This window comes from Lepus europaeus, chromosome 12 (assembly GCF_033115175.1).
Source record: "Lepus europaeus isolate LE1 chromosome 12, mLepTim1.pri, whole genome shotgun sequence".
Taxonomy (NCBI): Eukaryota; Metazoa; Chordata; class Mammalia; order Lagomorpha; family Leporidae; genus Lepus; species Lepus europaeus.
Window position 1 is genome coordinate 96,211,165 of NC_084838.1, and position 25,544 is coordinate 96,236,708.

Sequence of the window (25,544 nt, forward strand, 5' to 3'; positions counted from 1 at the left end):
ACACGTGAACCAAGGGACACAGCTCACCTAGCTTTCTCGAAACCTGGCATATCAGGGTTATCCTGTTATTTGCAGCCGTGGCCACAGCATTCATGGGTTGTGTATTTCACTAAGGGCAAATATCTTTCTGAGATTCAATAGTAATTACAAATCTATTATCAACGACTCCAGACACTGTTACTGATTTAGTAGAATGAATGTGAGGGGACTTTTCAGCTGACAAAGCTATCCTTACAAGATTCTGTTCACTTTGTGTTACTATTTATTGTTTCAGTCCAAGACATTATTCACTTTCTGTTTTTTCATGAAACACAAGCAAACAGCCATCAGGAATCTCCTCCAATTCAGGTAAAATCCTGTCTCATCTCACTGCACAACTAAAGACATTCCAGGTTCCCTTTCTAACCACCACTCCTGTGAACCTTAGTTCTGTTCTCCTTTGACCTTTTAGGAGACCCAACAACTAAATTCCACTAAATCTTCTCTACATCCTTCCCCTTTTTGAACCAGAACAATTCCTTTTATTTGTTTACAAAGTATTCCACTGTATCCCAAATGTATTAAGAGGCTTCTTAGCCTTATATTTTCTTCTTTCTTTCTTTTTTTTTAAGGTTTTATTTATTTATTTGAAAAGCAGAGACAGAGAGAGAGGGAGAGAAAGAGAAGTCTTCCATCTGCTGGTTCGATCCCCAAATGGCTGGAACAGCCAGAGCTGGGCTGATTCGAAGCCAGGAGCCAGGATCTTCTTACAGGTCTCCCACACAGGTGCAGGGGCCTCAGGACTTGGGCCATCCTCTACTGCTTTCCCAGGCCATAGCAGAGAGCGGGATTGGAAGTGGAGCAGCTGGGAATCGAACCGGTGCCCATGTGGGATGCCAGCACTGCAGGCAGCGGCTCTACCCACTATGCCACAGCAACGGCCCCTGCCCTGTATTTTCAATTTTAGTTTTAGCTGTTATCCCTATGTTTCAGCAATCAAAATGGTGAAGCCTAATACTCTGATAATTAAGCCAGTCCTTATCTAAATTCTAGTAGCTGATCGCCTCACATTTATATGAATGAGACAGCAACCAGTGGAACATTCTTTTATTATTAGTGGACAAGTGGCAGCTATCATATATTTACTTATTATTCTCACATAAATGCCATATACCAGTCTAATCAAGAACAAGTTTCTTATATGAGGATGGAGTATATTATATTACTTTTGTCTTTTTTTAAAGATTTATTTATTTATTTGAAAGGCAGAGTTACAGAGAGTGAGGGAGAGACAGAACGAGGTCTTCCATCTGCTGCTTTACTCCCTAAATGGCTGCAACAGCCAAGGCTGGGCTGGTCCAAAGCCAGAAGCCAGGAGCTTCCTGTGATTCTCCTACATGAGTGTAGAGGCCCAAGCAGTTGTGCTATCTTCTGCGTGCTCAAATGGAATGGTGGTGCTACAGGCGGCTGCTTAACCCACTATGCCATAATGCCAGCCCTTTACTTTGGTCTTATAAACCAAAAAAATGGAGACCACTTCTCTCCAGGGCAATCAAGGAAAAAAGACTCCACTTCGGCACCCGAAGCAGAAATTCTACTTAAACTGTTCCCTTATTCTTCTACTTGAAGCACAGAAATTACTCTAAAGTATGATGGTAGTATTAACAAAAATAAAGGTCTAAAGAGTTGGCACTGTGGTGTAGTGGGTAAAGCTGCCATCTGCAGGGCTGACATCCCATATGGGTGCTGGTTTGAGTCCCAGTTGCTCACTTCTGATCCAGCTCCCTGCTATGGTCTGGGAAAGAAGTAGAACATGGCCCAAGTCCTTGGGCTCCTGCACCTGTGTGGGAGACCTGGAGGAAGCTCCTGGTTCCTGGCTTTGGATCAGCCTAACTCCAGTTATTGCAGCCATTTGTGGAGTGAACCAGTGAATGGAAGACCTCTCTCTCTCTCTGCCTCTGCCTCTCTGTAAATCTGCCTTTCAAATAAATTAAAAAAATAGAAAAAGAAAGGTCTAGTATCCTATGTACATTGTGTTATGTGCATAACCCCATTAATAACACATTAGTGCTATAAATATTTGGTCATATATAGTACATGCATGTTTAGCTGAGCATTAAATTACCATTTCATATAAATATTACATAAACCTTTTAGATTTTATAACACATTATTAGGTAATTACTAAAAGTAGTTTACTATTTGGATGTTATTTAATACATGCAAATTTAATCTTCCATTAGACATATGGAATTGTACATACAGCATTAATTTATTTTTTAAAAGATTTATTTAATTTATTTGAAAGGGTTACAAAGAGAGATAGAGCCAGAGAGAGAGAGAGAAAGAGAGATCTTCCATCCTCTGGCTCACTCCCCAAATGACTGCAACAGCCAGAGCTGAGCTGATCTGAAGCCAGGAGCCAAGAGTTTCTTCTGGGTCTCCCATGCAGGTGCAGGGGCCCAAGGACTTGCGCCATCTTCTACTGCTTTCCTAGGCTATGGCAGAGTTGGATTGGAAGTGGAGCAGCCTGGGCTCGAAACAGTACCCATATGGGATGACAGCACTGCAGGCTGGGGGGCTAACCTGCTGTGCCACAGCGCCAGCCTCATATAGCATTAATTTAAAACAGTTCTCCACAACATGCTTATCACCTTCAATATTTAAGTGTGTTCTATCAAGCTTTGAGACATCAGCTACTGCTCAGGTAGTATCCGTCTTCTTGTTCCAGGGCATAAAACCTGGGGGTTTCTTTATTGAAACTATATCTGGCATCTTGCTTCAGGGACATATCACTAAGATTGCCCAATTGCTCCCCTTAAATAAGACACCTCGATGGACTAATGAGCTTTAACTGAATATTCTTTATTTTTTTTATTTTATTTTATTTTTGACAGGCAGAGTGGATAGTGAGAGAGAGACAGAGGAGACAGAGAGAAAGGTCTTCCTTTTTGCCGTTGGCTCACCCCCCAGTGGCCGCTACAGCCAGCGCATCTCGCTGATCCGAAGCCAGGAGCCAGGTGCTTCTCCTGGTCTCCCATGCGGGTGCAGGGCCCAAGTACTTGGGCCATCCTCCACTGCCTTCCCGGGCCATAGCAGAGAGCTGGCCTGGAAGAGGGGCAACCGGGATAGAATCCAGCGCCCCAACCGGGACTAGAACCCGGTATGCTGGCGCCGCAAGGCGGAGGATTAGCCTGTTAAGCCACGGTGCTGGCCTGAATATTCTTTATTCAAATATATACCATAAGGTGCCAATTAATTCATGCTTGATGGATATAACAGACAACATGAATATATATATATATACAGAGTATATATATATATACACATACACATGTGTATGTACAAAACTTCCTCCTACAATTATAATCAACTGCATGACTCCTGCATACCCATATCTCAAGCTGTATTATCAAAATTTATATATATTAACATACTTACATAATGTTTTATTCTCACCAGACTCCTAAAATAAGAAATCTTATAATCAATTATTAATGTAAAGCTTATATTTAAACTACCAAATTCGATTATAACTTTATCTGGAAGCTAGTTTCAACCTAACTCCTAACTGAAGCAAATTCTAAAACATAAATATTTTATAAAATAATAGGCTTTCTGGACTATGACTTTCTTCCTTTTTTACAAAGGTTACTATAGAAGCCTCAATACTAGAGTAACAAACAGCAGTTTATTTTCAAGACAGAATCCTCTAAATGTAAGTTAATTAATGTCATTCTAAAAGCACGGCACTGAAAATGCCTAGATAAATCCACATGCGTATAGGTTTGGTCCTGGCCTTTTTTTTTTTTTTCTTTTTTTTGACAGGCAGAATGGACAGTGAGAGAGAGAGACAGAGAGAAAGGTCTTCCTTTTTGCCGTTGGTTCACCCTCCAATGGCCGCTGCGGTAGGCGCGCTGCGGCCGGCGCACCGCGCTGATCCGATGGCAGGAGCCAGGTGCTTCTCCTGGTCTCCCATGGGGTGCAGGGCCCAAGTACTTGGGCCATCCTCCACTGCACTCCCTGGCCATAGCAGAGAGCTGGCCTGGAAGAGGGGCAACCGGGACAGGATTGGTGCCCCGACCGGGACTAGAACCCGGTGTGCCCGCGCCGCAAGGCGGAGGATTAGCCTAGTGAGCCGCGGCGCCGGCCGGTCCTGGCCTTTTTATTAATTTTTGGTAGAGCACACATGCAAGTATCCTCATTCTAGTGAGAATACTCTCTGAATCAAGAAAAGGTCAAAAGACATGCAGCACACCATCAAGTAGCTCTTAAGATTGCTCAAACACATCCCAAGGAGAAATGGCAGTGACTAGGATTAATAAATTCATGTCAGTCACTGTGGCTATACAGTTAACCCAAATTAATAATAACAACCGGCATAAAGCATGTTTAAGATCATACAAAGGGCTGGCGTTGTGGTGCACTGAGTTAAGCTGCTGTCTGCAGTGCCAGTATCCCATATGGGCTCTGGTTTGAGTCCTGGATGCTGCACTTCCAATCCAGCTCCCTGCTAATGTGTCTGGGAAACCAGTAGAAGATGGCCCAAGTGCTTGGGCCTCTGTACCCACGTGGGAGACCTGGAGGAAGCTCCTTTTTTTTTTTTTTTTTTTAAGATTTATTTATTTATTTGAGAGACTTACATAGAGAGAAGGAGAAGCAGAGAGAGAGAGGTCTTCCATCCACTAGTTTACTCCCCAGTTGGCCACAATGGCCAGAGCTGTGCTGATCCAAAGCCAGGAGCCAGGAGCCTCTTCTGGGTCTCCCACATGGGTGCAGGGGCCCAAGGACCTGGGCCATCCTCCACTGCTTTCTCAGGCCATAGCAGAGAGCTGGATTGGAAGAGGAGCAGCTGGGACTCGAAGCGGCGTCCATATGGGATGCCAGCATTGCGGGCGGCAGCCTTACCCACTATTGCCATAGCGCTGGGCCCTGGAGGAAGCTTCTTGCTCTTGGCTCTAGCCTAGTCTAGTCCTGGCTATTGCAACCATTTGGAGAGTGAACTGCAGATGGAAGATCTCTCTGTCTCTTCCTCTGTGTCACTCTGACTTTCAAATAAATAAATCTTAAAAAAAAATCATTCAAAAATTGAGTGAAACTTTAAACTGTAAAAAGCTACTGCTAAAATAAAAATAAGCTATGCAAGTGACTTTGATATGATATGAATACATGAAAGCTAAGACCCAAACTGGGATTAAATACCTCACTATGCTTATAGCGATAAACTTAATAGTTTCATGAAAAAAAAAAAAAAAAAGTGCTTTCCAGGGAGCTACCAGCAGCAGCTTAGAACTCAAAGGACTTGGCAGGGTTTCACCTCCCTCTAGAGTCTCCTGCTGTGTAGTCCCTAAACCTCATCAGCTTCAGTATCTTTTGCAAATTCAATCTAAATACTGCCATCTTCAGCACACCCTAATAATTCACCGCCGTAGGCTTGATCAGTAACATGAAAACACGACTTCAATGTGTGGCTGGTGAGATGGAAACAAGCAGGCTAGAGTTACAAAGTGAACTCTAGACCAAAATCCTGAAACTAGATGAACCACTCATGAACAGCTTTATGAACTCATCTCTGTAGCACAATAATGAACAGATCGGGAGTAGAGGTGAGACACCAGCTACGCCTGGTGAGAACTGACTACCCAACAGAATCTCAGTTCAGTTTCAATTTTACCTGAAGAAATAATAATTTAATGTAAATAAATGCTAATCTAAAGAAGAAGGGCTCTTTAGAAGCAGGGAATGATCTTATAGAGAGTGAATGATCAGAATTCCATAGTTGGCTTAAAAGCAGCTACCAATTAAGAAGATATTCAAGCTCAACAACAATAACTTAATTCCAGTTTTTTCAACAAACTGCTAATATTTTACTGGAGTAAATATACTTATAACTAGAAGAAATACTGTTATTATAAGTAATAAGAAACCTATCCTTGCATAAGTTTATGTCAGATTGGATAGTTAACAACCAAATAAAAATAATTAATTAATTAAATAACCATTAAAACAACTATTAACCCAACATAGGCATGCGTTTAAGGGAAGATTTTAAAAAGTAAGAGACTCGGGGGCCGGCGCCGTGGCTCACTTGGTTAATCCTCTGCTTGCAGCACCGGCATCCCATATGGGCGTCGGGTTCTAGTCCCGGTTGCTCCTCTTCCAGTCCAGCTCTCTGCTGTAGCCCAGGAGGGCAGTGAAGGATGGCCCATGGGCTTGGGTCCTGCACCTGCATGGAGACCAGGAGGAAGCACCTGGCTCCTGGCTTCGGATCAGTGCAGCGCTGGCCGTGATGGCCATTTGGGGAGTGAACCAATGGAAGGAAGACCTTTCTCTCTGTCTCTCTCTCTCACTGTCTATAACTCTACCTGTCAAAAAAAAAAAAAAAAAAAAAAAAGACTCAGCACATACAAACCTTGCCTGTTTACCAAAAGCATCACCTCCAGCATATCCAGTAGTAGAGGCATCATCTGTCCAGTGACACAGAAAGGTCCTTCAAAAAGTTCACGGAAAAGTGGAATTAAAAGATGATTTTATTCTGGTACAGGATTTTTTGAAATTGATGCATCCTTGTATGATTAATGGCTGCAGTATCCTGATCATGCAGAAGTAGCACAATCATTTGTTCCCTCACTAGGAACTTGTACAAATGATCACATGAGGATTTAACTCCGAAATGTTTTTTAAAGATTTATTTATTTGAAAGAGTTACACAGAGAGAGGTAGAGACAGAGAGAGAGAGAGAGAAATCTTCCATCCGCTTGTTCACTCCCCAGATGGCCACAACGGCCTGAGCTGCGCCGATCCGAAGCCAGGAGCCAGGAGCTTTTTCTGGGTTTCCCACGCGGCTGCAGGGGCCCAAGGACTTGGGCCATCTTCCACTGCTTTCCCAAGCCTGAGCGGAGAGCTGGATTGGAAGTGGAGCAGCTGGGACTTGAACTGGTGCCCATATGGGATGCCGGTACTGCAGGCGGTAGCTTTACTCACTATGCCACAGCACCGACCCCTAACTCTGAATTTTAATCCGTGAAACTGACCCTCCTGTGAGGACGTCAATGATAACATTTGCTTAACTGGGCTAAAGACCCTGGTTGGAGTGACTTGGAGAATAAAAGTCCCTCCAGGTAATTTTAACTTATATTTACCAAAATAATAAGATCACTGTTGGTGCAAGTGATTTGATCAATAGAAAGAGTACAATTCTATTTGAGAGTTCAAATCAGGTGTTTATGACTTTGATGTTGGGTTGAACATGCAAATATTATCAGTGGTGAAACTATTAATGGCTCATTTGTTCAACAATTAGCATCCTGTGTGATCTGAGCTCAGTAGCAAACTCCAGGTTGGTTTTACCCTACTTAATATTTCTTTTAGTACAAAAGGACACGAGAAATAAGGTCTACTTCTAAAAGTGCCATTAGTTTAATAGATGATATTATCTGAATCTAATACATTACCCCATGCCCTGCCCAAGAATGGAGCTTATTAAGGTGGCAGAGGCTGGAGATCGATCAAAACCAAAGCATTACAATCAGAGGTCCAATTCTTTATAGCAACATATTCATAACTAACATTCTTTTACTTGCCGTCTCAGTTTTTGCTGCTATAGCATATCTAACTAGTTGAACAAAAAGTATTAGGTTACGTACAACTTTATAAAGCACCAAACAGTATCAGCTCCTATGTCATTACAACCAATTGCCAAAGTAAAGAAGTATTTATTAAAGAACTATTATGAGGGCTGGCGTCGTGGCATAGTGGGTAAAAGTGCCACCGGCAATGCATTCCATATGGGTGGCAATTCAAGTCCCAGCTGTTCCACTTCTTATCCAGCTCCCTGCTAATGCAACTGAGAAGCAGTAGAAGGTGGCCCAAGTGCTTGGGCCCCTGCACCCACGTGGGAGACCCAGATGAAGCTCCTGGCTCCTGGCTTCGGCCCTGCTCAGCACTGGCCGTTGCAGCCATCTGCAGATGGAAGATATCTCTCTCTCTGTGTTTCCCCCTATCTTTGAAACTCTTTCAAATAAATAAATTAATCTTTGAAAAAATTAAAAATAGGCAAAGGACCTGAATACTTGAAAGAAGATGTACAAATGACCAACATGAAAAAATGCTTAACATTTCCAACCTTCAGGGAAATGCAAATTAAAGCCACCATGAGACACCACCTCATACTTGTCAGAGTGGCTATTATCAAAAAGACAACAGGTAACACAGGCTGGCAAGGATGTGCAGAAAAGGGAATCTTTGCACACTGTTGGTAAGAATGTAATGAATACAGAGGCTATGTGGAAAAAAAGCATGGAGGTTCCTTAAAAAGCTAAAAATATAACTACCTTATAATCCAGCAATCCCAAGGAACTGAAATCAGTGTGTTGTAGAGGTATCTGCACTTCTATGTTCCCTGCAGTACTAGTCACCAAGATCTAGAAACAACTTACGTGCCCATCTACAGATGAGTGAAGCAATACGTAATGGAATACTACTCAGCCTTCAGAAGGAAGGAAATTCTGTCGTTTGCAACAGGTGATCCTGGAGGACCTCACTCTAAATGAAACAAGCCAGGCACAGAAGTACTGTGTACTCTCACTTCTATGTGGACTAAAAACAAGCTGACTTAATCAGAACAGGGACTAAGAAGGTGCTTGCCAGAGGCTACAGGTTGGTTAGTGGAGAGGGCTGAGAAGAGGGGACATGTTGACTCAAAGCGTGCAAAGTTTCATTTAGATTGGAGGAGAAACGTTTTAGTCTATTGCACTGTTTTGTGACTATAGTTAAGAATGTTTTATGTATTTCAAAATTACTAACAATAGATTTTAGTATTCTTATCACAAAAGGTATGAAGTTGATGAGGTGATGGATATGTTAATCTGATTATCTTTCTATAATTGTATACTTAAGATTGAAATATCACTTCTTACTCCATAAATATATTCAATTATCATCTGTTGATTTTTTAGAATTAATTTATAAAAGAGGAGGTCATACTGGATGTGCTCAGAGAGAGGACACCATGTGATACCTAGGGCAGAGACCAGAGTGACCTAGCAGAGGCCAGCAACACTCAGGACTGCCAGAAACTCTCAGAGGTTACAAGGGCATGGGTCAGCCTTCAGAAGGAACACTCTGTCTCTCTCTCAAATGAACAAATAAGTACTTTTAAAAAGGGCTGGGCATTAGCTAGTGCTGATGCCTGTGAGGATACCTGCATTCCACATCAAATGCCCAAAGAGTAGGGCCATCTTCCACTGCTTTCACAGACCATCAGCAGGGAGCTGGATCGGAAGTGGAGCAGCCAGGACTCGAACTGGCACCCATATGGGATGCCAGTGCCGTAGGCAGAGGCTTAACCTCTATGCTAAAGTGCTGGTCCCATAAGGTTATTTATTTATTTATTTTTGACAGGCAGAGTGGACAGTGAGAGAGAGAGACAGAGAGAAAGGTCTTCCTTTTTGCCATTGGTTCACCCTCCAATGGCCGCAGCGGCCAGCGCACCGGGCTGATCCGAAGGCAGGAGCCAGGTGCTTATCCTGGTCTCCCATGGGGTGCAGGGCCCAAGCACCTGGGCCATCCTCCTCTGCACTCCCTGGCCACAGCAGAGAGCTGGCCTGGAAGAGGGGCAACCGGGACAGAATCCGGCATCCACACCGGGACTAGAACCCATTGTGCCAGCACTGCAAGGCAGAGGATTAGCCTATTGAGCTGCGGTGCCAGCCAGGTTATTCTTGAACACTGCTAAGACGGTACATTTTAGTGCTCTCAGAAAGAAAATGGTAAGAATGTAGGAAACGGATATGTTAGTTCCATTGAATGTAAACGTGTCAAAACAACAATTGAAAAAACCCTGAAAACAACAGCTTTTCCTAAGTTCATTAGAAAATTGAGATCCCTGGGAAAAGTACCACCCTCAAAACTTGAGACAGACAGGTAGACCCAGGGCAGCCCAGCTTGCCGGGAGCAGAAATCTCTGATGGAGCCAGCCCCAGGCAGGAGGCCTCCAAGGGCAGTGCTGGAGACCCAACACTGACAAACCCAAGAGACAGCAACTCCTGGGGCTGCAGGAGTGAAGACGAGAGTGAGTCCCCTCCTGCTTCCGGCAGGGCAAGGGGGAAACAGGGATGCTGAAATGTGTGCAGTGTGCTGTCCTCCCTAACACAGGCCTGTCCACAGGGAAACTGAGCCCCAAGCAATGGGGCTCTACCAGACCCCAACCTACCTGGGGAAGGAAATGAGCTACTCTAGCCCCTGCTGTCCTTCCTGTGTCACCTACAGTGAGGGATGGGGAAAGAGCATGAAACAGCCCAGGGAAACAGGGGCACTAAAGCCTGAGACCTAATTACAGGGCTAGAGAAGGCATCCCTCCACACACACCTCACCCCTCCATAGGGCTGTTGCAAGGTAATGGGATAGGATGGGAACACTGCACACTGCCGATCTTTCTACAGCAGCCCTCAAACTGCACCACCTGCACCAGAGTTCCAGCCCTGTGTGTATTTTTTAAATTATGATCTTGGTATGCTGTGAAATATTTTGTTGAAATGGTACACTGGTGAAGGAATAGAAGTGTGAGGTTTTGCACTTGTTAAGCTATGTATACTTAGGCCCTTGCACCCATGTTGGGAATCCAGATGAAGCTTCTGGCTCCTGGCTTTGGATCAGCCCAGCTCTGGCCATTATGGTCACTTGGGGAGTGAACCAACAGATGGAAGATCTCTCTCTCCCTCTCTCTCCCACTCCCCTCCTCCTCCTCTTCCCTCCCTCTGTAACTCTGCCTTTTGGATAAATAAATCTTTTAAAATAAACCACACACACATTGGGAAAGGACAGAGCGATATCAGAAACAGCAATATCAGAAGCAGGGAGTTTGGAATTGTGAGCTGTGAACTTAAAATCACTGTGATTAATATGCTGAGGGCTGTAATTGAAAGAGTGCACCACATGAAACAACAGATGGGCGGGGTCAGCAGACAGAGAAACTGTACGAAAGAATTCAGCGAAAATGCTTGAAAGCAAAAGCATAACAGAAAATGCCTTTGTTGGGTTCAACGGTAGACTGAACACAGTTGATGAAAAGAGTCAGTGAACTTGAAGATATCTCTAAAGAAATTTTTCATACTAAAAATCAGAAGAGAAAAACCAGAATAGAATATGTATGAACTATGGGACGGGGCCGGGGCCATGGCTCACTTGGTTAATCCTCCACCCGTGGTTCTGGCATCCCATATGGGCACTGGGTTCTAGTCCCGGTTGCTCCTCTTCCAGTCCAGCTCTCTGCTGTGGCCTGGGAAGGCAGTGGAGAATGGCCCAAGTCCTTGGGCCCTGCACCTGCATGGGAGACCAGGAGGAAGCACCTGGCTCCTGGCTTCAGGTCGGCGCAGCTCTGGCTGTAGCGGCCATTTTGGGGGGTGGACCAACGGAAGGAAGACCTTTTTCTCTGTCTCTCTCCCTCACTGTCTAACTCTGCCTGTCAAAAAAAAAAAAAAAAAAAAAAAATTACAATCTTAACCATTTAAAAAAAAGAACTATGGGACAGTTATGAAAAGTGTAACTTAGAGTGGGAATATCAGAAGAAGAAAGAGAGAAGCCATGGCTGATCATTTTGTAAAATCAATGACAAACACCAAATGACAGACCCAGGAAGCTCAGAAAACACCAGGCAGGATTAACACCAGGAATTCTGTAAGTATGCATGTCATACTCGAATTACAGAAAATCAAAGACAGAGAAACTGGAAAGAATGCTGATGGAAAGAAAATACCTTACCTATATATGAGCAAGTGTCAGAATTACAGTGGCTCTCATAAATTATTCAAGCAAGAAGTGAAATAATTAAAGTGTTGAAGGAAAAAAATCAAGCCGGAGTTCTGTATCTGGTGAGATTATCCTACAAAGACTTTCTCAGGCAAACAAAAACTCGAGGGAATTGTTTCCAGGAGACCTGCCTTGCAAGAAATCTTAAAAGAATTTCTCCCATATGGAGAAAATTGAGATAGCACAGAAACTCAGCTCTGTGTGAAAAAGGAAGAGCATTTGAGAATGGATAAATGAAGGTGTGCTAAGGTTCTTCCGATAAACAGAACCAATCGTGTGTGTGTGTGTGTGTACAGATATGTGTATTTGAAGAGATTCATTATGAGGAACCAGCTCCCTGATTATGGGAGCTGAAAAAGTTACCTGATCTCTCATCTGCATGCTGGAAACTTATGACCCAGGAATCGTGGTAAAATTCCAGTCCAAGATCAAAGGCCTGAGGAACAAAGGGAGCCAGTGGTGTCAATCCAGGCCATAGTCAGGAGTAGAAATGGCACAGCACAAGCAAGCAAGCAGGAAACTCATGGGGGTCAGTTTCTTCTTTCCTACGTTTTATTCTATTCAGGTCCTCAACAAGTGGATGATGTCCACCTACAGTGAGGGCAGCAATCTATCACACTGAGTCCATTGACTCATATGCCTGACCCATCCAGAAACACCTTCACAAAGACAAACCCAGAGATAATATTGAATGTGGGCACTCTTTGGCCCAGAAATTATAGAAAGCAAATTACAGAAAGGCAATTACAGAAGGCAAACTATTTTTCTCATTCTTAATTGACCTAACATATAATAATTTGTTCACATTAGCAATAATGTACTTGGTGTAACAATGTACTTGGTGATTATAGCTCATGAAATGAATGACAGCAGTGTTGTAGGAGACAGGAAGGAGACACTGGGAATACCACATTAAACCATGTTGTACCCATGAGGAACTACAGTGTTTTAGGCCAAGTGGACTTGTAACGGCAGGCAATATCAAACATTTCTGAAATGTTGGAGAATTTATAGACTAAAAAGAGAGACCACAAGGAAACATATCAAATGCTCAACTAAAACGAGGGAAGCAGAGAAAGAGTGGAAGATTAAAAAAGAAAAAAAGTTCAAGGGCAATGAACAGAAAACAGTAAGAAATACAGTAGACATTCACCAACAATCAATCTAAACACCAGCATCCTAAATACATAAATTTAAATGAGACAATTTGTCACAGGCAAATCCTAGCTATATGCTGTCTTCCAGATACCCACATTAAATAAAAAAATAGATGTAAAGTAATTGGATGGAGAAAGATCCACCATGTTGTCACTCAGCAAATAAAAGCTGTGTTGTTCATACCGATGTCAAATAAAGCAAACAACAGAGCAACGAGAAGTTACCGGGTCCAGAGAGAGATAAGAAGGGATGGGTAAGTGTGGTGTGGGGGATGGGTAAGTGTGGTGTGGGGGATTTTTAGGGCACTGGATCCTGCATGCCACTGTAATAAAACACACACAACTTTACACATTCATCCAGAGTCACTGAACTGATCGACACAAGGAGGGAACCCTGATGAAACTATGGTCTTTAGTTAGTCATGACGTATGACCAATCACAGGACACACTGCCTAGAGGAAGCAAAGGGTATTTGTGAATCCTCTTTCCCTGCAAGTTTTCTGCTCTAAAACAACAAAATGTAATGCAAAGCAAAGCAGAGTCAACTATCACTCATGCCGCGAGCCACCTGTTTCCCTCGTGGCCAGCCCCGGTCAAATGGTGGACAGGTGTGGCAAGAGCCCTGGAATTGCTCAGGAGCCCCAGAGTGGCCTCAGGGGCCAGCTGCCTCATTTTCTCATTTTCCTCTTTGTAAAGTTTCTGGGGATAAGTCATTCGCCATACAGTCTTGGACCAGGGGGAGCCGAGCCTGAGACTGCCATAGCGACACAGGAGAGTGAGACATGGTTAATGAAGATCAAGGTGGTAGACCCCTCCCCCCACAGAGGCAGACAGGTGAAGCTGAGTCTCCCAGGGCAACCGAGGGAGATTAACAGCACAGCAGGGCCTGAATCACCTTCAGAAAGAGTTTCTCCATCGGGGCCCTAGAGGTGAACCGGGTTAGAGCTGGGGCTGGAGTGGGGGTGTGGGAACCCAGTGGCTCCACAGAAAAGTCATGACATTCTAAGACCCTGCCAGTTACATTTGATTTATTCTGATTTGTTACAGCTGAAATCCAGTCTCACAGTGCCTACGGGAAGGCCCTTTGAGCCCACGGCCCCGCCTGCCAACACTGACCAAACACAGGGGAGGGAAAGCCCCAGAGGAGGGCGATCCCTGGGACCTAGGAAGGCAGAACCAGGCTTGCCTGCAGCAGAAGGAACTGTGAAATCAGAATAGGCTTCGCTGGGGACAGGCCCGCCACTCTGCCCTGATCACATCGGAGAAGAGGGTGTGGCGTGGCCCTGCTGTGAACTCTAGGCTGGCTGTGGGCCAGGGAAGGCCTGCAGAGAACTGAGCTGTAGCACACAGGAGGGCCTTTCCATCTCTTCAGTGCACTGCAGCATAACACCACTTTATTGTAGCAGAACACAGGAAACATCTAGAATCCCATTGGTTTCCCCTTCTCCATTCCACCGGCGGTCTGCCCTAGTTGCCAGGCACTTGTTTGTGTTAGAGAAGGAACGCTCTGCAAGGTTCCTCAGGCCAGCTATGGCCGTCGGCCACTGGCCAAGTGGAGACAGAGCTACGGAGGGCCTGTTGCCCACCTCTGAAAGGTCTTCTTTGCTGTTCCACAGCTGCTGTGGGATGTTCTGCGGGTGAAGTGTGAGAGGTTGAGGCAAGGGTCAGGAGTCTCCGGGTTGCTCTGGGCGAGCCTGGTGTGCATTGCTGGGGTGGTCTTCAGAGGGAAGAGAGAGGGAAGAGGGAGGGAGCCAAGCAGTGTTCAGCCTGGAGTGAGGGCCACGGAAAAGCAAGCACCAAGCTGGGACCAGCCACACAGGCCCATGAGGCTGTCGCACCATCCTCTAGTGCTACCAACTCTTTCCTGTATGACTCTAAACAGAAATCGAAACAGATCTTCTTTTCAGGGCAGAGCTGAATTCCTCCAAAAAGCAAGGAAAACTTCAACTCCTGAAGTCTTTCAACATCTTACAGGCATCGAAGAAAACAAGAGATGGTCTGAACAACATCACTGATGTTCAACAAAGGGAAGTGCTCCACCAAGAACCCGTGAGATGGGAGTGGAGAAGGAGGAAGAGAAGGGCGGGATACTTGAATCTGTGACACCAGAGTTAGTGGATTCAAAAGCCTGGCCCCAAGAGCCCTGAACCTCTCACGTTGCTCTACCTCCTTAGGGCTCTGAAGTAGAACGGGGACTTGGACACAGAGACGGAGGGAAGCAGAAGATGGTGACTGTCCAGTGTCCTAGTTGCCTAAAGAGGGTCACTGATGGTGGTAACCTTGCTGTGTCCTTTGAAAGTCCTGAGATGGAGAATGAAGAACCAGCCCCAAAACTGTGGGAGGAAAGTGAACAAAGGAAGCGCTCGCAGCTCAGAGAAAGTCTCCAAGCTGAGCGAGTGTCTCTGCAGGATGAAAACTCACATCTGGACGAATGCAGTTGATTAGAACAAATGACGCCGGCGCCGTGGCTCAACAGGCTAATACTCTGCCTTGCGGCGCTGGCACATGGGGTTCTAGTCCCGGTCGGGGCACCGGATTCTGTTCCGGTTGCTCTTCTTCCAGTGCAGCTCTCTGCTGTGGCCGGGAGGGCAGTGGAGGATGGCCCAAGTGCTTGGGCCTTGCACCTGGCTCCTGGCTTTGGATCTGCACAGCACACCGGCCATAGCGGCCATTGGGGGGTGAACCAGCAGAAAAGGAAGACCTTTCTCTCTGTCTCTCTCTCTCTCACTGTTCACTCTGTCAAAAAAAAAAAAAAAAAGGAACAAATGACAAGCCAGGTAAGGCCAAGATAGTTCCTGAGTTAACTAAAACACACATCAAAGCACAATAAGCAAAGTAAGCCAAAGGACCACATGAAAAGATAGGGAAGACACAGGTTTAAGACAAAAAATAACTCCAGTACAGGGTGCTCTTAATGAACTGAACACCTTGCATCTGATCAGCTGGATCAGAAGAGGAGCAGCGGGGGACTAGAACCAGGGCCCATGTGGGATGCTGGCGCTGCAGGTGGAGGATTATCCTACTGAGCCACAGCACTAACCCCTAGATTGTGATTTAAGCGGCCGGCGCCATGGCTTACTTGGCTAATTCTCCACCTGCAGCACTGGCACCCCGGGTTCTAGTCCCGGTTGGGGCGCCGGATTCTGTTCCGGTTGCTCTTCTTCCAGTGCAGCTCTCTGCTGTGGCCGGGAGGGCAGTGGAGGATGGCCCAAGTGCTTGGGCCTTGCACCTGGCTCCTGGCTTTGGATCTGCACAGCACACCGGCCATAGCAGCCATTGAGGGGTGAACCAGCAGAAAAGGAAGACCTTTCTCTCTGTCTCTCGCTCTCACTGTCTAACTCTGCCTGTTTAAAAAAAAAAAAATTGTGATTTAAGCACGAAAGCTTGAAAATAGATCTCATTGGCCCCTGATTAATTTGGATATTGTGAAGAACTGCCTGGAAGATTTTCAGAAGTCCCGCTGCCTAGAAATGTTAGACAACTCACTAAGGAGCTGGTTGACTTGATTCAAAACCTGGGATGGAGAGGAGAGGTTGTAATGGCATCGGTGGCATCAGTGTTAAATTTTGGTTGTTCACTTGAGAATCACTGAAAAGCTAAAGAAACATACCCAAAACCAGTTTCAACTAATGACAGATACTGCAGCAGCACCAGGGCCGACTACAGCCCTTGTGATCCAAAGCAGTAATGATGAGGCCAATAAAAGCAGATATTTCCAATCCATGATCCCGAGTCATGACAGAAAGTTCAGGAAGATCAGCAAATTGGTTCTGTGGTGGAACTCAGAATGTAAGGTAAAACCTCATTTACAAAAGTGAAAAACATGTCTTGTGATGATAGGATTAACATGTGTTATATGAACATCCAGAAAACTTGGTTCCCACAGAGGGTTTAAATATAGCAGGTTGCAGGGAGAGACCAGCCAGAGGTGATCCATTATGAAATATAAAAAGTTATCTTTGCACAGTCTTGAGAAAAATTCTAAGAAGGGACTTCAAGTTTAGTAAGAACAGTGCCTGTGTAGACTCTTCAGGGTTGAAAAGTGTCCCTTAAGTCTGAGCATAAAGTCCATAGGCCAGCGATGGGAGTTCTAATAGGAGAGTAACCAATAAAAAATGTTCACAGAAAAGGCCTGGGAAAGCCACCCATGTAGGATTACCTGGGCCCCTGCCATCCATATGGGAGACTCAGATGGAGTTTTAGGCTCCTGGTATCAGCATGGTGCCATTGTGGCTATTTGGGGAGTAAACCAGTAGATACAAGATCTTTTTCTCCCCCCCCCCCCCCCGTCTATAACTCTGCCTTTCAAATAAGTAAAATAAATCTTTTTTTTTAAAGACAGTATCAAGCATATAAGATTTAATTGGTTGATTATCTCTTTTCTGGAAGAGAAATCTTACAGTATTAGCAGGACCATCTTCCTGTAAACATTTACATCTACCTGAGATCTTGCCATCTCTTTAGAGAGAGGAACAAGGTACCACCTAAGCAGTGTGAAGAGAGATATTAGAGGGACACGTAACATAGAAGTCTGTAATAACAACAGCTGTACAAACATAAGACTCTATGGCAGAGCAAGGGGAATCGAAGCATCATAATGCTAATCCCTCTGGGGAGGCATGTAAGCCTGAGCCATCAATAAAGGAAAAGTCCTATTCTGCCTCCCAAGCCCTGACAGAGGAAGATGCACAGAAGGTTCAGCCTTAGTAAATTATTTTCCTTTATCAGCAAACCTCCAGAATCGGTGGGTGTTAAAGACTTGTCCTGGGTGTACCAATAATGGTCATGAATTATAAAGTTGCTAAAATAAACATAGTGAGGAATCCTGTAGCCTGAGGGGTTGATTCAGTTCTTTTTTATTTTTATTTTTTTAAATATTTATTTATTTATTTGCAAAGCAGAGTTACAGAGAGGTTGCAACAGAGAGCTAGAGAAAGGTCTTCCATCTGCTGGTTCACTCCCCAGATGGCCACAATGGCTGGAGCTGTGATGATCCAAAGCCAAGAGCCACGAGCTTCTTCCAGGATACCTACACGGGTGCAGGGGCCCAAGGACCTGGGCCATGATTTTACTGCTTTCACGGGTCGAAGCAGAGAGCTGGATTGGAAGTGGAGCAGCTGGGACTCGAACTGGTGCCCATATGAGATGCCAGCACTGCAGGTGGAGGATTAACCTACTGCACCATGGCGCTGGCCCCTGATTCAGTTCTAGCACAGGTAGGTGTTAGACTGAATGGAGAACACTGAGAAGTACTGGTGATGGAAGTGGCGAGTCTGTAATCACAAGGAACTCCCCAAGAATATCCATGGGTGAAAGGCAAGGGTGGAACCCCTGAAGCAGAGACATTAGGGAAGGTAGTGTGTAAAGATCGACATCCAGACATCCTTGTCATCCTTCTCATTGTCTGAACTGCTGTCATCAGAGGACCTTCATCAGAGCTTGAGAAGTCACAATGTTCTCCAGAAGCTAAGTAACCTAGAGAACACTGCTTATCTAGAGATTTAGGCCATGCAATGCATCGCAACATGGCAAATCAATTTAGTCCTAACAGGGTATCAGAGTGATGCTTCTGTTGGGGCCAGTGCTGCGGCACAGAGGGTTAAAGCCTGGCCTGCAGTGCCGGTGTCCCATATGGGTGCCAGTTTGAGTCCCGGCTGCTCCACTTCCGATCCAGCTCTCTGCTAATGCACCTGGGAAAGCAGTGGAGGATGGCCAAGGTCCTTGGGCCTCTGCACCCATGTGGGAGACCAGGTTGAAGCTCCTGGCTCCTGGCTTCGGATTGGCTCAGCTCCAGCCGTTGGGGCAATTTGGGGAGTGAACCAGCAGATGGAAGATATCTCTTTCTCTCTGTGTGTGTGTTTGTGTGTGTACCTCTTTCTGTAACTCTGTCTTTCAAATAAAGATAAAATAAATATATAAAAAAGGCCGGCGCTGCAGCTCAATAGGCTAATCCTCCGCCTGCGGCGCTGGCACCCCGGGTTCTAGTCCCTGTTGGGGCGCTAGATTCTGTCCCGGTTGCTCCTCTTCCAGTCCAGCTCTCTGCTGCGGCCCAGGAGGGCAGTGGAGGTGCTTGGGCCCTGCACCTGCATGGGAGAGCAGGAGGAAGCACCTGGCTCCTGGCTTCGGATCAGCGCGGTGCGCCGGCCACAGTGCGCCGGCCATAGTGGCCATTGGGGGGTGAACCAACGGAAAAAAGGAAGACCTTTCTCTCTGTCTCTCTCTCACTGCCCACTCTGCCTGTCAAAAATAAATAAATAAATATTAAAAAAGTGATGTTTCTCCTTGGTTCCAGTGTCCTCCAGCATTATAAAGCCTGTTTGGAGAAAACTGATTGGGGGTGACATAAGTAGGCTAATTAGTTGCAAAGCAAGATATGTCACCCAGTGAAAATTGATATGATTTTTTTTTTAAAGTCAGAGTTACAGAGAGAGAGGAGAGGCAGAGAGAGAGAGAGAGAGAGAGAGAGAGAGAGAGAGAGAGAGGTCTTCCATCTGATGGTTCACTCCCCAATTGGCTGCAATGGCTGGAACTGCACTGATCCAAAGCTGGGAGCCAGGAGCTTCTTCCAGGTCTTCGACAAGGGTTCGGGGGCCCAAGGACTTGGGCCATCTTCCACTGCTTTCCCAGACCATAGCAGAGAGCTGGATCAGAAGTGGAACAGCCAGGTCTTGAACCAGCATCCATATGGGATGCTGGCGCTTCAAGCCAGGGTGTTAACCCACTGCGCCACAGCGCCGGCCCCAGATATGAGATGTTAAGAGAGTTTTATAATGAAATTTATGTGCAGAAGACTTAGAGCGTTTCTGGTGAGAAGGGATGGATGCTGATAGTGGTGAAATAAGAGTATAAAAGTTGGGAAAAGGAGAAATATAGGTACTGATTTACATAGGAATTAGAAAACTAGTCTGACTTCTCATCCCAGTGCTTAAATCCAATATGAAGTTGCCCTAAGTTCCCCTGTATCTAATAATTTGGTTGTGTGGGCTTAGCATTAGGGGGTATCATCATTCTCCACACTAGGAGATGCCCTTAAGTCAGAGGCAACATCAGAACCAGAAATGACAACATCCAATCCTAATGTTACATCTGACACCACAACATCAAGAGAAAAAGCAGGAAGAAAGTAGAAAATTGCATAAAGTATACATTTAATGTATCTGAATGGATGAATGGGAAGGGATTCCATTAGAGCATCTGATGAGTGAACTGGTTCATTACTGGTTGGCATATTGGGTATGGTTTGGCTTCTTGTTTTCCTGTCATTAGGTCATGAGCCTTTTCCATAAGAGCAAAGCCCATGGTATAATAGAGATTCTGGTGCAATGCCAAATGATTAAGCCTTGTAGGCAGAGAAAGCTGCCTCAGATTCTAAATAATGGTCCTTAATAGCAGATCGTGCTACATCATTTATACTCTGAATAAGCCAACAACCTTCCTTGGGACAACCAGGCCAGAATTCTAACAAGTTAGAAGGGGGAAAATCAGGAGAGAAGGGTTAGTAGCATCACATTTCTTTTCTTTCTTTTTTTTTTTTTTAAGATTTTTAATTTATTTATTTGACAGGTAGAGTTAGACGGAGAGAAAGAGAGAGAGAGAAAGGTCTTCCATCCGATGGTTCAACGGATGGAATAAATGGCTGCAATAAATAATAAATGGAGCCAATAAATGGCCGCAACGGCCGGAGCTATGCTGATCCGAAGCCAGGAGCCAGGTGCCTCCTCCTGGTCTCCCAAGTAGCACCACATTTCTAACAGAAAGTATTGGAGAAGGTCCAGGCATAGGAGCACAATGCTAACTGGAATGCTGGTAGGAACTGGGGATTCAAACAGGATTTTTTTTTTCTAGAATTCCCCACTCAGATAAGAATAATCTTCTCTGATGGAGGAAATACCTGTAAAAAGAGTCCTAGGTCATTGCCTCTGTCCTTCAGGTGCTTCTCCTGGAGCAGTCAGTCAATCAGCCCAGGCAGACAGTGATGGAGATCCACTGGGGAGCAGCATGTCATCCCAGTTTTGATCACAAATACCTTGGAGTGATGATGATGATGGAGATGGTGATGATGCAGATGGTGATGGCTTCACTGGTAATGGTGGTGGTTCTGATGATGCTACTGAAGATACTGCCTGCACTACTGGATCATGTAATATTGAAGCTTCGGTGCCACTAGAGAGAATTATTGAAGAAGATTGAAATTTCCATCACTAGATATGCCAAAGTAGACAGTAAAATTACCAAGAGAGTAAAGCAATTGCATATAGTGCAAGCAAAAAGAAAAGCAAGCAAAAAAATTTATACATGCTTTCTTGATTATTTTTCCTACCAGGGAATTCACTGAAGCTAAAAAAAAAAAAAAAAGAATTCATAACATAGGGCAACATTTCACAGATGTGATGCTGCGTGGGTGGTAAAATTGTAAATATGCGACAGTGAGCAAATAGTGTAGGTAGCTGGAGTCAGGGCAAGCAGAGGTGAACCAACAGCTGATGCTAAGGACACACAGATCATTGGTAAGGACACACAGAATGAAGTCAGAATTGTATTAATTAAATACGATATGAACATAAGGCAGATACATTTTATTCTGTAGAAAAAGGACATCAGAGCACTTAAATCATTTCTATTTTCTCTTTCCGCATGGCAGCCCAAAGAGTATTCCTTAAAACTTGAGTTAAAAATATCTCCTTTGTCATCATTCCTACCCTGCTTAAGGGTTTTAGTATAAAGTATTTGTCTACAAGGTTTATCAGTGAGGAAAAGCCTTGAGTCACTTAGTGTATCTAAACTAACAGATGTTTTTAACAGAAAATGTCTTCATTATGTTTAGTTAAATAGGTAGCTTTCCATAGGTCCTTATGCCATATTTTCAGGTCCCTATCAGCGTTACCTGTTGCTTACTCAGTCCACTAAGACGTAATGAAGACCGAGGCAACCGGATTACAAGGGAAACGGAAGCTCCAAGATATGTCCTGTGATCAGCCCCATTGCTGAACTGCTTTGGCCAGGAAGTGTGTTCCCTGGTCAGAATCAGTAGAAATGTCAAAATGACGTACCCTTGACTCCACAGCTTTTATAGAGATATATTGCTTAACTTGAAGTGGGATTTCCAAACCTGAATAGCCACCAACTATAGTGCAGCAATAAAATTTTGTTATTATCACATATCTGGATGATCTGATTAGATCTGAGGGAGCATTCATTATCAGTTAATTCTTTTTGTTCATATAGATGTTCAAGCAAGTTTTACAATGACATTGTCTGTTTAATTTCCTATAATGTGATATTCCTTTAAGGCAATTATATACAACAAATACCTCTGTGTTCTGTCTGGATGTGGATTTCTGTAGTTTTCTCAAAATGTTAGTTTGGGGCCTGTGCTCTAGTGCAATACCAGCACCCCATAGTTGAAGTATCAATTGCAATCCTGGCTGCTCCTATTCCAATCTAGCTTCTTGCTAATGTGACCAGGAAGGCAGTGGAAGATGGCACAGGTACTCGGGCCACTGACACTCAAGTAGAAGACCAGATAAAGTTCCTGGCTCCTGGCTCCTGGCTTCTGGCTTTGGCCTGGTCCAGCTCCGGCTGTAATGGGCATTGGGAGATGAACCAGTGGGTGGAAGATCTCTCTTTCTTTTTCTTTTCTTTCTCCCCACCCTGTTTTGCCTTTCAAATAAGTAAATAAATCTTTAAAAAAAAAAAGTTATTTTGTCTTTGTATGACTATCTTAGGAACTTTAGCTGATCTAGTAAGGATATTGATTGCGTTACTTAAAAACAGACATATTATTGTCCCCTTGATGAGATGCAATATGAGAAACAAAAATTTCCATATGCTTGGAGGCCTCAAGTAATTCATCCTACTAGCTTTAGACCATAAGTCCTTTCCTTTAATCTTCTATTTAGTCGGATCATTTATTTGACTATATAGTTATACCACTGGCAACTGCTCAAGGGTCTGCAAAAATATGAATTTGATTTTGGCCTTCTTACAAAGAATGCCTCACAGCCAGCAGAATAGCAGATAAGTTTGTATTTTGGGCACTTTGGGACATACCTTGTTCCACTAGGGTACAGCTTATGTGCAGGCCTCTGGGTGGTCTACAGTGTTCGTGGCCATTCTTGGATTGATCAGCAACAGGAGGCTCGTGTGTTCTTCTGAAGACGCTGTGATGACAAAATGGGTCTCAGCCCGTCTGGGGGCTGCCAGCAGACTGCTTGATCAGGGCTTGAGGTTCCTGAGAAACATGTCAAAACAGAGTCTAGTGGTAGGATGTTAGTCATAGAGATGATAATTCTGAGTCTTGCAATGCAGAGTCCTGCAGGCCCCTCCTGACCCTTGTACTGCTCCCTTAGTTTAGTGAGTCAGTCTTTAGTAAGGAGTTGTCTGGTAATCACCATAGTGAAGATAGAGGAACTGCAAGCTCCAGAAGAGACGGGGTCTGAAAAAGCCTACATCAAGGTACTAGGAACAGGGGCTTGGTTTCAAGTCCTGGGTGAGCTGCTGCCACCAGCTGCTTTACCCGAGGATAGTCAATACATGCAGGAGACTCAGGAATTGTTTGATCACAGAGTACAGGATTCTGCTTAGTCAAATAAAACTTAAAGTGCAGTGGGGTAAGCCATGGCTTGGGGTGCCTTCATACTGGAGTGCCTGGAGTTGAGTGCCACCACCTCTGCTTCTGATCTAGCATCCTGCTAGTGCACATGAGAGGAAGATGATGGCCCAAGTACTTGGGTTCCTACCATTCATGTAGGAGACCAGGATGGAGTCTTGGCTCTTGGCTTTACATGGCTCTGCCCTGGCCATTGCAGACATTTGGGGAGTGAACCAGTAGAAGGAAGATCTCTGTCATTCTGCTTTCAAGTAAATAAATCTTTTAAAAAATTTATTAAAAAAATTTTAAGTAGGGGTCAGTGTTATGGTGTAGCAGGTTAAGCTGCCACTTACAATGCCAAAATCCCTTATGGGCACCAGTTTGTGTCCTGGTTGCTCCTCCCAATCCAGCTCCCTGTTCATGGCCTGGGAAGGGCAGTGGAAGATGGCCAAGTTCTTAGGCCCCTGCCACCCATTTGGGAGACTTGGATGGAGCTCTGGCTTTTGGTTTTGGCTTGGCTCTGCCCTAGCCATTGTGGTGATCTGTGGAGTGAACCAGCAGATGGACGACCACTCTGTCTCTCCTCTCTGTGTAACTCTTTCAAATAGATGAATAAATCTTTTTTAAAAATTAATTAAAAGGAACCTTCTCACTGCAGCAGTTTGACACACTGGACCAGTCGGGGTGGCCTGGTTTCCCCAAAACCTAATGACAACGGCAACCTCAAGGATTACAAGTTTCCCAAAAGAAGCAGGTTTTTACATTTAAACAAATGACTAGCCAAGTAAGACAAAGATAGTTCCTGAGTTAATCGGTTTATTAAAATCCACACAAAAGTGAAATAAACAAAAATAAGCAAAAGGAATATTTGGAAAGACAGTAAAAACAGGTAAGATTACTCAGGTACAGAATGCTAATAATGAACCAAACATGGTGCTTCCATGGTGAAAATTTTCCAAATGGTCCAGGAAAACACCACCCTTCATGCTATGAAGCCATAAGCAATGATGCCCTTGTGGGGGCAGCTGATGCCATTTCATCAGGAATGGAGTCACAGTGAGATGTGTCTCAGGAAGCAGTCTGAAGGCACAGTCTTTACTGTCTCAGATGATATATTACCCTAGCTTTTGGATGTCAACCTGGGAGAAAAAAGTCTCAGACCCAGACTCACTCAGCTGCACGTCAGCACACAGTTGCCAACATGGCTATCAGTCAGCCGGTGCAAAGTTGGCCCCTTACCATTAGCCAGCCACTTGGCTCAGTGATTGCTTGGGTTACAAGAAAAGCTTGGAATAGAGGAAGGGCAATCAAACCACAGTCATATAGTCATAATTAAAATATTTGCTTCAAGGGGCTGGCACTGTGGTATAGTAGGCTAAGCCTCTGCCTACGGTGTTAGAATCCCTTATGGGCATTAGTTCATGTCCTGGCTGCTCTTCTTCTGATCCAGCTCTCTGCTTGTGGTCTGAGAAAGCAGCAGAGAATGGCCCAAGTCCTTGGGCCCCTGCACCCACATGGGAGACCCAGAAGGAGCTCCTGACTCCTGGCTTCAATTGGCCTAGCTCCGGCCATTGGGGCCATTTGGGGAGTGAATCAGTGGATTGGATGGAAGACCTTTCTCTCTGTCTCTTTCTGTCTGTGGCTCTGCCTCTCAAATAAATAGATGAAATCCTTATATATATATATTTCCTTCAATTCACAAGAATCACAAGGCAAAACATACAAGATCCATCTTCCGCAAACCTTCTACAACCTTCCTATATCTCTAGCGTTGTTTATCCACCAATCATTCCACTTAAAATACTTTTCTCCTTAACAGGAACATGCTTTTCCTTAAAAACAAAAAAACAAAAAACAAAAAACAAAAAACCACTATTTATTTATCTACCTGGAAGGCACAAAGAAAGAGAGCCATCAATCTTCCATCCGCTGGTTCACTCCCCCAAATGACCACAACAGCCAGGGCTGGGCCAGGCTAAAGCCAAGAGCCCACAATTCTATCTGGGTC